General features: G+C 40.3%; 1 protein-coding gene across 4 annotated transcripts in view; it reads right to left on the reverse strand.

Moving 5' to 3' along the window:
• The window catches only part of Tbc1d19 (TBC1 domain family, member 19), a 115,951-nt gene that overhangs the window by 55,986 nt on the left and 44,010 nt on the right, over nucleotides 1–15,955 (reverse strand). The gene's annotated exons all lie outside the window — the stretch shown is intronic.

Below are 15,955 nucleotides of genomic sequence, written 5' to 3' on the forward strand. Positions count from 1 at the left end.
GAGGGAGAAGGGTCACGTGTTGTGCACACCTCCAAGACAGCCAGCTCATAGCTCTCTAGCTGAAAGGAAGGTCCTGGGATTTAAAGAGATATGATCCTACCCCTGCTTCATTCTTCTGTCCTCTTACTAAGACACAGAACATTTAGCAAATGTTCCTAACTACAGAGAAAATTAGGAAGTGATCTTATATGTCCAGGTAAAAGTGTAGGCTCAGAAAATCTCTGTAAAGACCTTAACATTATATCTTATGCTGATTTCAGAAATAACTTCCAAAAATCAATGAAACAAAATCAAAAATTCCACAATAAAAAAATTTGGGCTGAGAAGTGAGGAAAACTTAATTTTCTGATATACATATTATACTCAAATGTCCAGTTTTCAACAAAAATCACAAAGAATAAATACAAAGAAATGGGAAACTATGCCCATTCAAAAAAAAAAAAAAAGTCAAATGACATTGTTCCACAAAAGATCTGATGGTAAATTTAATAGATTTGTGTGTTAGGACAATGATCTCGAAGATGCTAACATAAGAAATATGTAGAGAAAATAAACAATGACATCTGGGCTCCCAGACCCCTTGAGAGTGAGAGACCTCACCGCCTGGTCAGGTGGGCACTCCTGAGGCTGCAGAGCGGAGGAGACCACCAACACTGCCCACACCTGCCCACATCCCTGGCCCAAGAGGAAACTGTATAAGGCCTCTGGGCTCCTGTGGGGGAGGGCCCAGGAGCGGCAGGACCCCTGCCTGAGACACCGCCGGAACCTGAAGGAAACAGACCGGATAAACAGTTCTCTGCACCCAAATCCCGGGGGAGGGAGAGCTAAACCTTCAGAGAGGCAGAAAAGCCTGGGAAACCAGAAGAGACTGCTCTCTGCACACACATCTCGGACGCCAGAGGAAAACACCAAAGGCCATCTGGAACCCTGATGCACTGAGGCTCCTGGAGGGGGCGGTGCAGATCTTCCTGGTTGCTGCCGCCATAGGGAGACCGAGGGCAGCACCCCGTGAGTGAACTTGAGCCTCAGGACCACAGGTAAGACCAACTTTTCTGCTGCAAGTGACCTGCCTGGTGAACTTAAGACACAGGCCCACAGGAACAGCTGAAGACCTGTAGAGAGGAAAAACTACACGCCCGAAAGCAGAACACTCTGTCCCCATAACTGATTGAAAGAGAGGAAAACAAGTCTAAGCACTCCTGACACACAGGCCTATAGGATGGTATAGCCACTGTCAGAAATAGCAGAACAAAGTAACACCAGAGATAATCTGATGGCAAGAGGCAAGTGCAGGAACCCAAGCAACAGAAACCAAGACTACATGGCACCATCGGAGCCCAATTCTCCCACCAAAACAAACATGGAATATCCAAACACACCAGAAAAGCGAGATCTAGTTTCAAAATCATATTTGATCATGATGCTGGAGGACTTCAAGAAAGACGTGAAGAACTCCCTTAGAGAAACACAGGAAAACATTAATAAACAAGTAGAAGCCTACAGAAAGGAATCGCAAAAATGCCTGAAAGAATTCCAGGAAAACATAAATAACCAAGTAGAAGCCCATAGAGAGGAGACACAAAAATCCCTGAAAGAATTCCAGGAAAACACAATCAAACAGTTGAAGGTATTAAAAATGGAAATAGAAGCAATCAAGAAAGAACACATGGAAACAACCTTGGATATAGAAAACCAAAAGAAGAGACAAGGAGCTGTAGATACAAGCTTCACCAACAGAATACAAGAGATGGAAGAGAGAATCTCAGGAGCAGAAGATTCCATAGAAATCATTGACTCAACTGTCAAAGATAATGTAAAGCGGAAAAAGCTACTGGTCCAAAACATACAGGAAATCCAGGACTCAATGAGAAGATCAAACCTAAGGATAATAGGTATAGAAGAGAGTGAAGACTCCCAGCTCAAAGGACCAGTAAATATCTTCAACAAAATCATAGAAGAAAACTTCCCTAACCTAAAAAAAGAGATACCCATAGGCATACAAGAAGCCTACAGAACTCCAAATAGATTGGACCAGAAAAGAAACACCTCCCGTCACATAATAGTCAAAACACCAAACGCACAAAATAAAGAAAGAATATTAAAAGCAGTAAGGGAAAAAGGTCAAGTAACATATTAAGGCAGACCTATCAGAATCACACCAGACTTCTCGCCAGAAACTATGAAGGCCAGAAGATCCTGGACTGATGTCATACAGACCCTAAGAGAACACAAATGCCAGCCCAGGTTACTGTATCCTGCAAAACTCTCAATTAACATAGATGGAGAAACCAAGATATTCCATGACAAAACCAAATTTACACAATATCTTTCTACAAATCCAGCACTACAAAGGATAATAAATGGTAAAGCCCAACATAAGGAGGCAAGCTATACCCTAGAAGAAGCAAGAAACTAATCGTCTTGGCAACAAAACAAAGAGAACAAAAGCACACAAACATAACCTCACATCCAAATATGAATGTAACGGGAAGCAATAATCACTATTCCTTAATATCTCTCAACATCAATGGCCTCAACTCCCCAATAAAAAGAAATAGATTAACAAACTGGATACGCAACGAGGACTCTGCATTCTGCTGCCTACAGGAAACACACCTCAGAGACAAAGACAGACACTACCTCAGAGTGAAAGGCTGGAAAACAACTTTCCAAGCAAATGGTCAGAAGAAGCAAGCTGGAGTAGCCATTCTAATATCAAATAAAATCAATTTTCAACTAAAAGTCATCAAAAAAGATAAGGAAGGACACTTCATATTCATCAAAGGAAAAATCCACCAAGATGAACTCTCAATCCTAAATATCTATGCCCCAAATACAAGGGCACCTACATATGTAAAAGAAACCTTACTAAAGCTCAAAACACACATTGCACCTCACACAATAATAGTGGGAGATTTCAACACCCCACTCTCATCAATGGACAGATCATGGAAACAGAAATTGAACAGAGATGTAGACAGACTAAGAGAAGTCATGAGCCAAATGGACTTAACAGATATTTATAGAACATTCTATCCTAAAGCAAAAGGATATACCTTCTTCTCAGCTCCTCATGGTACTTTCTCCAAAATTGACCATATAATTGGTCAAAAAACGGGCCTCAACAGGTACAGAAAGATAGAAATAATCCCATGCGTGCTATCGGACCACCACGGCCTAAAACTGGTCTTCAATAACAATCAAGGAAGAATGCCCACATATACTTGGAAATTGAACAATGCTCTACTCAATGATAACCTGGTCAAGGAAGAAATAAAGAAAGAAATTAAAAACTTTTTAGGATTTAATGAAAATGAAGGTACAACATACCCAAACTTATGGGACACAATGAAAGCTGTGCTAAGAGGAAAACTCATAGCTCTGAGTGCCTGCAGAAAGAAACAGGAAAGAGCATATGTCAGCAGCTTGACAGCACACCTAAAAGCTCTAGAACAAAAAGAAGCAAATACACCCAGGAGGAGTAGAAGGCAGGAAATAATCAAACTCAGAGCTGAAATCAACCAAGTAGAAACAAAAAGGACCATAGAAAGAATCAACAGAACCAAAAGTTGGTTCTTTGAGAAAATCAACAAGATAGATAAACCCTTAGCCAGACTAACGAGAGGACACAGAGAATGCGTCCAAATTAACAAAATCAGAAATGAAAAGGGAGACATAACAACAGATTCAGAGGAAATTCAAAAAATCATCAGATCTTACTATAAAAACCTATATTCAACAAAACTTGAAAATCTTTAGGAAATGGACAATTTCCTAGACAGATACCAGGTACCGAAGTTAAATCAGGAACAGATAAACCAGTTAAACAACCCCATAACTCCTAAGGAAATAGAAGCAGTCATTAAAGGTCTCCCAAAAAAAGAGCCCAGGTCCAGACGCGTTTAGTGCAGAATTCTATCAAACCTTCATAGAAGACCTCATACCAATATTATCCAAACTATTCCACAAAATTGAAGCAGATGGATCACTACCGAATACCTTCTACGAAGCCACAATTACTCTTATACCTAAACCACACAAAGACCCAACAAAGAAAGAGAACTTCAGACCAATTTCCCTTATGAATATCGACGCAAAAATACTCAACAAAATTCTGGCAAACCGAATACAAGAGCACATCAAAACAATCATCCACCATGACCAAGTAGGCTTCATCCCAGGCATGCAGGGATGGTTTAATATACGGAAAACCATCAACGTGATCCATTATATAAACAAACTGAAAGAACAAAACCACATGATCATTTCATTAGACGCTGAGAAAGCATTTGACAAAATTCAACACCTCTTCATGATAAAAGTCCTGGAAAGAATAGGAATTCAAGGCCCATACCTGAACATAGTAAAAGCCATATACAGCAAACCAGTTGCTAACATTAAACTAAATGGAGAGAAACTTGAAGCAATCCCACTAAAATCAGGGACTAGACAAGGCTGCCCACTCTCTCCCTACTTATTCAATATAGTTCTTGAAGTTCTAGCCAGAGCAATCAGACAACAAAAGGAGGTCAAGGGGATACAGATCGGAAAAGAAGAAGTCAAAATATCACTATTTGCAGATGATATGATAGTATATTTAAGTGATCCCAAAAGTTCCACCAGAGAACTACTAAAGCTGATAAACAACTTCAGCAAAGTGGCTGGGTATAAAATTAACTCAAATAAATCAGTTGCCTTCCTCTATACAAAAGAGAAACAAGCCGAGAAAGAAATTAGGGAAACGACACCCTTCATAATAGACCCAAATAATATAAAGTACCTCGGTGTGACTTTAACAAAGCACGTAAAAGATCTGTACAATAAGAACTTCAAGACACTGAAGAAGGAAATTGAAGAAGACCTCAGAAGATGGAAAGATCTCCCATGCTCATGGATTGGCAGGATAAATATAGTAAAAAATGGCCATTTTACCAAAAGCAATCTACAGATTCAATGCAATCTCCATCAAAATACCAATCCAATTCCTCAAAGAGTTAGACAGAACAATTTGCAAATTCATCTGGAATAACAAAAAACCCAGGATAGCTAAACTATCCTCAACAATAAAAGGACTTCAGGGGGAATCACTATCCCTGAACTCAAGCAGTATTACAGAGCAATAGTGATAAAAACTGCATGGTATTGGTACAGAGACAGACAGATAGACCAATGGAATAGAATTGAAGACCCAGAAATGAACCCACACACCTATGGTCACTTGATTTTTGACAAAGGAGCCAAAACCATCAAATGGAAAAAAGATAGCATTTTCAGGAAATGGTGCTGGTTCAACTGGAGGTCAACATGTAGAAGAATGCAGATCGATCCATCCTTATCACCCTGTACAAAGCTTAAGTCCAAGTGGATCAAGGACCTCCACATCAAACCAGATACACTCAAACTAATAGAAGAAAAACTAGGGAAGCATCTGGAACACATGGGCACTGGAAAAAATTTCCTAAACAAAACACCAATGGCTTATGCTCTAAGATCAAGAATCGACAAATGGGATCTCATAAAACTGCAAAGCTTCTGTAAGGCAAAGGACACTGTGGTTAGGACAAAACGGCAACCAACCGATTGGGAAAAGATCTTTACCAATCCTACAACAGATAGGGCCTTATATCCAAAATATACAAAGAACTCAAGAAATGAGACCGCAGAGAAACAAATAACCCTATTAAAAAATGGGGTTCAGAGCTAAACAAAGAATTCACAGCTGAGGAATGCCAAATGGCTGAGAAACACCTAAAGAAATGTTCAACATCTTTAGTCATAAGGGAAGTGCAAATCAAAACAACCGTGAGATTTCACCTCACACCAGTGAGAATGGCTAAGATCAAAAACTCAGGGGACAACAGATGCTGGCGAGGATGTGGAGAAAGAGGAACACTCCTCCATTGTTGGTGGGATTGCAGACTGGTACAACCATTCTGGAAATCAGTCTGGAGGTTCCTCAGAAAATTGGACATTGAACTGCCTGAGGATCCAGCTATACCTCTCTTGGGCATATACCCAAAAGATGCCCCAACATATAAAAAAGACAAGTGCTCCACTATGTTCATTGCAGCCTTATTTATAATAGCCAGAAGCTGGAAAGAACCCAGATGCCCTTCAACAGAGGAATGGATACAGAAAATGTGGTACATCTACACAATGGAATATTACTCAGCTATCAAAAACAACGACTTTATGAAATTCGTAGGCAAATGGTTGGAACTGGAAAATATCATCCTGAGTGAGCTAACCCAATCACAGAAAGACATACATGGTATGCACTCATTGATAAGTGGCTATTAGCCCAAAAGCTTGAATTACCCTAGATTCCTAGAACAAATGAAACTCAAGACGGATGATCAAAATGGGAATGCTTCACTCCTTCTTTAAAAGGGGAACAAGAATACCCTTGGCAGGGAATAGAGAGGCAAAGATTAAAACAGACACAGAAGGAACACCCATTCAGAGCCTGCCCCACATGTGGCCCATACATATACAGCCACCCAATTAGACAAGATGGATGAAGCAAAGAAGTGCAGACCGACAGGAGCAGGATGTAGATCGCTCCTGAGAGACACAGCCAGAATACAGCAAATACAGAGGCGAATGCCAGCAGCAAACCACTGAACTGAGAATAGGTCCCCCGTTGAAGGAATCAGAGAAAGAACTGGAAGAGCTTGAAGGGGCTCGAGACCCCATATGTACAACAATGCCAAGCAACCAGAGCTTCCAGGGACTAAGCCACTACCTAAAGACTATACATGGACTGACCCTGGACTCTGACCTCATAGGTAGCAATGAATATCCTAGTAAGAGCACCAGTGGAAGGGGAAGCCCTGGGTCCTGCTAAGACTGAACTCCCAGTGAACTAGACTGGTGGGGGGAGGGCGGCAATGGGGGGAAGGTTGGGAGGGAACACCCATAAGGAAGGGGAGGGGGGAGGGCGATGTTTGCCCGGATACCGGGAAAGGGAATAACACTCGAAATGTACATAAGAAATACTCAAGTTAATAAAAAAAATGTAAAAAAAAAACTAAAATTAAAATATTAAGTTGATTCCTTATTAAAAATATCTCTGCAGAATTTGTACTGCATCCTCAGATGCAAAGGTAAGTAAGAGATGCTCAAGGGCAGGCCTGCCCCAGATGGAAAATGGCCAGGCTGCCTTAAAGATCACTGGAGTCCCCCTTCTGTACTTGGCATCACCATGCCACACACCATCTAAATCTGTAGTCCAGTCACAAAATTTAATAAACTCACTCTAACTGGAAGGAATACAAGCCCTTGCTATACCAGAATAGCCAAATTTTCTCTATTATCATTAACAGTTTTCCTTAGAGTAGGTGTGTTGCTAGACAAGTGCCAACAGGAATGGAATCAAAGAAATGTTTTTCTTATCTTACTGTTTTCATTGACATACAAATGCATATGTATGAGTAAAAATCTATAAAATTTTCCCTAAAGAAAATGAATGCAATTTTAAATAGTACAATGTTGGTTTCAATGTATTTTATATAGATAGGTAGAGATAGGTAGATAGATAGATAGATAGATAGATAGATAGATAGATAGATAGATAGATAGATAGATAGATAAATGAGTTTATATAGGGATGTTGTTTTGGCCAACAACTCAAGACGTAACCCATTCCTGGTACTGAAGGTTCCACTTGAGTTAGTGCATTCTCTCCTCTATTATTTGGTGACTACATTTCATATATGTATATATTTTAGGAAGCTTCTATAATGTAGGCATTCATAAGGTTTTTCAAATGGCTCTTAGTGTTAGTTGCCCTTCCCTATGTGTCTTCCTTTACCGTTCTCCCATCTCCTTTCCTATCTAATCTTTGATTCTACTTTACACTTTATGACACTATAGTCCATTTTCTATTCTTTGAGAGATCCTCTCAATAACATTATACTCCATTTCCCATTCTTTAGGAGATCTTCTCTTCCCTATTACTAAGTACCTAACCTCTGTAGTTATCTGGATTGTAACACAAATATCACAGGCGGAAAAGCTAACATCTACATGTGAGAGAAACAATAATATTTATCTTTGGGGATCTGGGTTACTCACTTCAGATAATTTTTTTAGATATATCTACTTACCTGCTAATTTCATTTTTTAAACAGCCAAACACTATACTGTTGGGTTAATGTACTACACTTTTTTCAGCATCATCAGTTGGTGGATATTTAGGCTGTTCCCAATTTCTCGTTATTATGAATAAAGTGGTAATAAGGATGGACACATGTTCTCTGTGTAGTAGGATGAGGAGTCTTTTGGATATTTGCCTAAGATGGTGGGTCTGGATCGTGAGGTAGAGCAAGCTTAGTTTTCTGAAGCATCAGCATACTGATTTCCACTAGTGGTCGTTCCCATTTGCAACGAATCCCACCAGCAGTGACTAAGTGATACCTTTCCCCACATCCTTGCCAGCACATGCTGTCATTTGTTTTATTGGTCTGGGGTATTCTGACTAGGATAAAATGAAGTCTCAAAATTGTTTTAGTTTGTATTTCCCTCATGGATAAGGATATTGATTTTTTTAAGTATTCTCAGCCATTTATGTTAAGTCTTTTGAGAACTCTCCCCATTTTTAATTGGGTTATTTGTATTTTTAATGTTCAGGTTTTTTAGTTCTTCATATATTTTAGATACCATCTATCAGACATACAATTACTAAAGATCTTTTCCCATTCTGTAGGCTGCTGCTTTGCCCAAATGATGGAGCCCTTTGCCATACCAAAGCTTCTCAGCTTCATGAGGTCCCACTTATTAACTGTTGGATATAGTACTGTGCTACTGGTGTCCTGGTTGGGACGTCCTTTCCGTGAGATCAAGTCTACACTCCCCTTTCTCTTTGAACAGATTGAGGGTATCTGGTATTATGCTAAGGTCATTGATCAATATGGAGTTAAATTTTGTGCAGGATGATAAGTATGGATCTATTTTTTTTCTCCTACATGCAGCCATCCAATCTGATGAACACCATATGTTAAATGCTAAGATCAAGAATCAACAAACAGGACCTCATAAAATTGTAAGCTTCTGTAAGGAAAAGGACACTGTCATTAGGACAAAATGGCAACCAACAGATTAGGAAAAGATCTTTACCAATTCTACATCTGATAGAGGGCTAATATCTAATATATACAAAGAACTCAAGAAGTTAGACTTTACAGAACCAAATAATCCTATTAAAAATGGGGTACAGAGCTAAACAAAGAATTCTCAACTGAGGAATATCAAATGGCCAAGAAGCATCTAAAGAAATGTTCAACATCCTTAGTCATCAGGGAAAAGCAAATCAAAACAACCCTAAGATTCTACCTCACACCAGTCAGAATGGCTAAGATCAAAAACTCAGGTGACAGCAAATGCTGGAGAGGATGTGGAGAAAGAGGAACACTCCTCCATTGTTGGTGGGATTGCAGACTGGTACAACCACTCTGGACATCAGTCTGGAGGTTCCTCAGAAAATTGGACATAGTACCTGAGGACCCAGTTATACCATTCCTGGACATACACCCAAAAGATGCTCCAACATATAACAATGACACATGCTCCACTATCTTCATAGCAGCCTTACTTAGAATAGCCAGAAGCTGGAAAGAACCCAGATATCCCTAAACAGAGGAATAGATACAGAAAATGTGGTACATCTACACAGTGGAATATTACTCAGCTATCAACAACAATGACTTTATGAAATTCTTAGGTAAATGGACGGAACTAGAAAATACCATCCTGAGTGAGGTAACCCAGTCACAAAAGAACACACATGGTATGCACTCAATGACAAGTGGATATTAGCCCCAAAGCTTGGAATACTCAAGAAACAACTCACAGACCACATGAAGCTCAAGAAAAAGGAAAACCAAAATGTGGGTCCTTCAGTCCTTCTTAGAAGGGGGAACAAAGTACTCATGGGAGGAAATACAGGAACAAACAGTGGAGCAGGGACTGAAGAAAAGGTCATCCAGAGACTGCCCCACCTGGAAATCCATCCCACATGCAGCCACCAAACCCAGTGTCTATTGCTGATGCCAGGAAGTGCTTACTGACAGGAATGTTCAGTAAGTGCTTACTGTTATGAATGTCTCCTGAGAGCTCTACCAGAGCCTTACAGATGAGGATGCTTGCAGCTAACCATTGGACTGAGCACAAGGATCCCAATGAAGGAGTTAGAGAAAGGACTAAAGGAGTTTGCAACCCCATAGAAGGAACAACGATATCAACCAACCAGACACCCCAGAGTTCCAGGAGACTAAAGCATCAACCAAAGAGTACACATGGAAGGACTTACGGATCCAGCTGCATATGTAGCAGAGGGTGGCATTGTCTGGCATCAATAGGAGGAGGAGCCCTTGGTCCTGGGAAGGCTCATTTCCCCAGTGTAGGGGAATGCCAGGGTATTGAGGTGGGAGTTGGGGGGGGGTAGTTGTGGGAGCATAGAAGCAGGGGGAGAGGGAGAGAGAGGGGGATAACATTTGAAATGTAAGTACATAAAATATCCAAGAAAAAAAAGATGTTACATTTTTCTCCAATATGAAATTTTTGGCTTCTTTATCAAAAATCACATGTCCATGGGTGTATAGACTTAATGTCTGTGTCTTCAATTCCTTTCCATTGATCAATGTGTCTGTTTTTATGCCAGTATCATGCTGTTTTTATTAGTATAGCTCTGTAATGCAACTCTAAATATGTGATGGTGATGCCTCGAGAGATTCTTTTATTAGTCAGGATTTTGTTTGTTCTCTCTTGCTTTTGGTTTTGATTTTAGGTGTGTGTGCGTGCGTGTGTGTGTGTGTGTGTGTGTGTGTGTGTGTGTGTGTGTGTGTGTGTGTGTTTACACATGAAGCTGGAGACAAGTTTGTTCAATCTCTTTGAGCTGTGTTGGAATTTTGATGGGGATTGGATTGAATCTGTGGATTGTTTTTAGTATTATTTTCACAAATTAATCCTACCAATTCATAAGCATGGGATATTTTTCCATCTGCTGGACTTTCCTTCAATTTCTTTCTTTGGTGCCTTAAAGTTTTTTTTATCATAAAAGTCTTTTATGTGCTTGCTTGGAGTTATTCCACAGTTTTATTGCTGTTGTTACCTTAGGTTACTGTAAAAGGTGCTGTTTCTCTCATTTCTTTTTGTCATTTGTGTAGATAGGCTACTGATTTTTGAATGTTAATTTTGTATCTTGTTTCTTTGTTGACTGTGTTTGTCAGCTGTACAAGATTCCTGGTGGAGTTTTGGGGGTCTTTTATGTATAAAATCACATCATTGGCAAGTAGATTGTTTATAAAGTTTTAAATAATCAAAGTAATTGCACAATAACTTTAAAATATCATCATGAAAAATACTTTTTATTAACTGGCTATATAAAAAATTTAATTGAGTAATTCCTCAAAAGAGAAAACTATATGTTGTAATTATCTTTTGTTTATGCAATGAGGATAAAATTCCACAGTGAAGCTTGTTTAGAAAAATAAAGAAAATAGTGTATAATGCACAACAGATTAATATTTAGTCTTTAGAAAGGAGGACGTCCTGCCACAGGAGACAGGTCAGAAGAACATGGTAGATACTACTAATTGGGATAAGCCTGTCACAGAAAGGCAAAGACGGCAGGACTGTACTGGTGTGATTTCTCACAGGCAAACACACACTAACAGAGATTAGAGTAGATTTTGCCAGGAGGAGGGCTCAGAGGGAGTTGATATTCAGTGGGATAGCATTTTAGTTATGCAAAAGCTATCATAAATCCATTATATAGGCTATGCAACACATGTACTTGGTAGTAATTATTTAATAATCTTATTTATTTAATATTATTTGTAAACCACTAACAGCAGCTATAGTAGTCATGTGATGTGACTAGAAAAAATATTAAACTAGGGCTGGAGAGATGGCTCAATAGTAAAGAGCACTGACTGTTCCTCCAGAGGTCCTAAGATCAATTCCCAGCAACCACATGGTGGCTTACAAGCATCTGCAATGGGATTTGATACCCTCTTCTGGTGTGTACTCATATACATAAAATAAATCTTAAAAAAATTGAACTAAAATATTAAGAAGGGAAGGAGAGACTAAAGGCCATGTTTAAGGTACTCCATGTCTAAAGAGAATGCTTTTTTTAATTTTATATTTCTTGGATATTTTATTGTAGGATGATGTCATTACACAAGTCAAGGCAGGTACAAGATAGAACAAGGCCTGTCATTGGATGAGAAGGAAGGATGGGGGATAGAAAAGTTCTAGAGAGGAGACTGGAGCAGGAGAAGCAGTAGAAAGAACATAAGGTGGATGTTAAGATTCCTCTCTGAAAATTTAAAGGTTGTTATGAACATTCTTAAGGTATGGATGTGTACAGGGCTTTGTCTAGATGAACAAATTACATATTATCAATTGGATCAGATGTTAATGTGTTGTATGTTCTTTCATGTGGCAATTTAAGTTTAAGAGACTGTGTGGTGGCTAGACACACTAGCCTGCCACAAAATTGGAATGTATATGTCTGGCATGGTGGCAGCCAGCCTTGGGAACTAGATGGGTAGAGAGATTATTGTCAGGCTAAAAGAGTAGCCATCGGCAGTGTGATACGGGTGACTGAGATGAAGATAATTACCAGGTATCTTGGGGCACTATGGTGCCAGACCTAGTGTGGGGTAAAAGACAGCCTTTGATTTAATTTTACAGCAACATTTTATATATTTACACTTCAAATGTTATCCCCTTTCCCCCCTCTCCTACACTCCTCCCCTCTCCCCATGCTTCTATGAGGATGCTTCCCGTCCCACCCATCCATTCCCACCTCAATACCCTGGCATTACCCTACATTGGGGAACTGAGCCTTCACAGGACCATGGGCTTTTCCTCCTATTGATGCTAGACAATGCCATCCTCTGCTACATATGGGGTTGGAGCCATGGGCCCTCCATGTGTACTCACTGATTGGTGGTTTAGTCCCTGGGAACTCGGAGGGAGGGGAGGAGGGGAGTGGGTTAGTTGATACTGTTGTTCTTCCTATGAGGTTGCAAACCCCTTCAGCTCCTTAAGTCTTTTCTCCAACTCTGACATTGGGATCCCCATGCTCAGTCTGATGGTTAGCTGCAAGCATCCTCATCTGTATCAGTAAGACTCTGGCAGAGCCTCTCAGGAGACATCCATATCAGCCTCCTGTCAGCAAGCTTCTTGGCATCTGCAATAGTGACTGGGTTTGTTGTATATGGGATGGATCCCCAGGTGGGGCAGTCTTCAGAGGGTCTTTCCTTCAGTCCCTGCTCCACTCTTTGTTCCTGTATTTCTTCCCATGAGTATTTTGCTCCCCCTTCTAAGAAGGATTGAAAGATCCACATTTTAGTCTTCCTTCTTCTTGAGCTTCATATGATCTGTGAATTGTTTCTTAGGTATTCCAAGCTTTTGGGCTAATATCCACTTATCAGTGAGTGTATACCCTGTGTTTTCTTTTGCGATTGGGTTACCTCACTCAGTATATTTTCTGGTTCTATCCATTTGCCTATGAATTTCATGTAATCTTTTGTTTTTATTAGCTGAGTCCAAGTCTATGGCCATACCACCCTGAACATGCCCGATCTCATCTGTTCTCAGAAGCTAAGCAGGGTCGGGCCTGGCTAGTACTTGGATGGAGAATGCTTTTCATAAGCACTCTACCAGCATCTCCAAAAGCACTATACAGTCATGCCCTGCCTCCTCTCCTACACTGCAGGCCCATCAAAGGAACTGAAGTTTACTCAGTGTGGTGATTGTAAGGATTTCCTGAAGATCATTCTAATTTCCTTAGAAAACACATCCTCTGTTTGAAAATGATTCTGCTGTCTGACTTGTCCGCTTTCAAGTTTCTTACATGTAAGTGACTTAGGTGTAGGGGTGAATATGCTTGATGGGTTATATCTGGTATTAACTGGAGAAAGTGTTAGTTACCCTTGCTTACTGACTCTATTCAGCAAGTGAGGTGCATTTGTCACCTCGCAAGCTCATGGTAGCCCCACCACAAGACTTTAAACCTGATAGTCTCTCTTCATTCACAAAACATGATAAACTTGTCAAATTTACACTTTCTGGAACTAAGCTCTGAAACACAATAGTCAAAGACTATAAATCATGTCGTTGTTGTTGTCTTTTTCACATGTGTTAATTTATATATTCATAAGTTTTTAATGTGGTATGGTTGGTGTTCATGCATGTGGGGGCATATATGTGTGTACATGTATATTTGGTTGCATGTATGTACATGTACATATGTGTAAAGAGATCCAATGGTGATTTCAGAGTCTTCCTTATTCACTGAGGCAGGGTCTCTCACTTGAACCCAGAGATAGAATACAAGCTAGTCTAGTTAGCCATTTTGCTCCAGAGATCCCTGGCCCGTGCCTTATGAACATTGGAATTACTGTCTAACCATATGTCCACCAAGAATTTACATGGGTTCTGGAGATATGAACTCTAATCCCTGAGTTTACAAGCCAAGCATTTGCTTCAGAGTGCCATCTCCCTGCCTCTGTTAACCGTTTTGTGTTCATGATTGGGGAACATGATCTGGTATTGGTTAGGGGGGAAAAAATGAAACCCTGAGGGCCAGCAGAAAGAATGGAAACAGGCAACCTTGGGTAGAAGGAGGTTGCGAGGACCCTCTAGAATGTACCATGGGAAGTGAGAGACCCTCAGGACTCTAGATGAGATGCCCTACAGTGGGGAGAGGGAACTTATTGAGCCCACCTCCAGCAGAAAGACAGGCCATCAAATGAGAGATGGGGTTGCTATCCCACAGTCAAAACTCTGACCCATAATTCTTCCTGTCTGAAAGAACTGCAGGGATGGAGAAGAGCCTGAGGAAAAGAAGGTCCCAAGACAGGCCCAAAGTGGATTCCAGCTCAAGGGGAGGCCCCAAGACCTGACATCATTACTGAAGCTATGGAGCATTCACAAAAAGGGACCTACCATGACTGGCCTCCGAAAGACCCAACAAACAGCTGAAAGAGTCAGATGCAGATATTTACACCCAATCCATGGACAGAAGCTACTGATTGTGTTAAATTAGGGAAAAACTGCAAGAAGCTGAGGAGAAGAGCAACCCTGTAGGAGGATCAGCAGTCTCAATTAACCTGGACCCCTGAGATCTTTCAGACACTGGGCCACCAACCAGGCAGCATACATCAGCTGAGATGAGGCTCCCAACACATATACAGCAGAGGACTCCGGGGTCTGGGTCCAGTCAGAGAAGATGCCCTAACCCTCAAGACACTGGAGGCCCCAGGGAGGTTAGAGGTCTGGGTGGGTGGGGTGGGGACATCCTTGTGGAGATGGCAGGAGATGGGGGGAAGTATGGGATGTGGAACAGTCGAAGGGTGGACCGGGAGGGGATTAAATCTGGAGTATAAATAAATAAATAAATTTATTTTATGGAATTAGGTGAAAATGATATTTACTACTGCATAGTGAACAGCTTAATATTTCATTTGATTATTAATGATTTGCCAAGTCAAAGATGATATAGTAGATTTGGAGATACTGGTATTTTCAAATAAACAAATGCTTTTCATTTAAAAAAAACAGCATAGAAAGAATCAAAAACATTAATTAGCAGATAAATTTGGATGTTTTAGGTTTTTTATTCAAATTATTCCTCTACTTGTTTAACTACTCTCTGTTTCCTTAGGAATCAGTTCAGGAGAAGACCCGTTATATACAGGAATTATAACATGAGAAGGAAATCTAGGATTCTTTGATGCCAGGAAACCCTGGCCAGCTAGCACTATTAAAATACTAAAATACTAAAATGAAGAAAACCTTCAAGTTTTGGATAAGAAAGCAAGCTGTGTTCACTTCTATATTGATCTGTGTTCCACACTCACTGAGTGCTTTCTGATTTTTCAAATGCACTGCTGAGCCATCCAATGAACTTTTCACTTCAGTTCTTTATTTTACAACTCTA

Source organism: Rattus norvegicus, chromosome 14, assembly GCF_021556685.1.
Source record: "Rattus norvegicus strain SHRSP/BbbUtx chromosome 14, alternate assembly SHRSP_T2T, whole genome shotgun sequence".
NCBI classification, from domain to species: domain Eukaryota; kingdom Metazoa; phylum Chordata; class Mammalia; order Rodentia; family Muridae; genus Rattus; species Rattus norvegicus.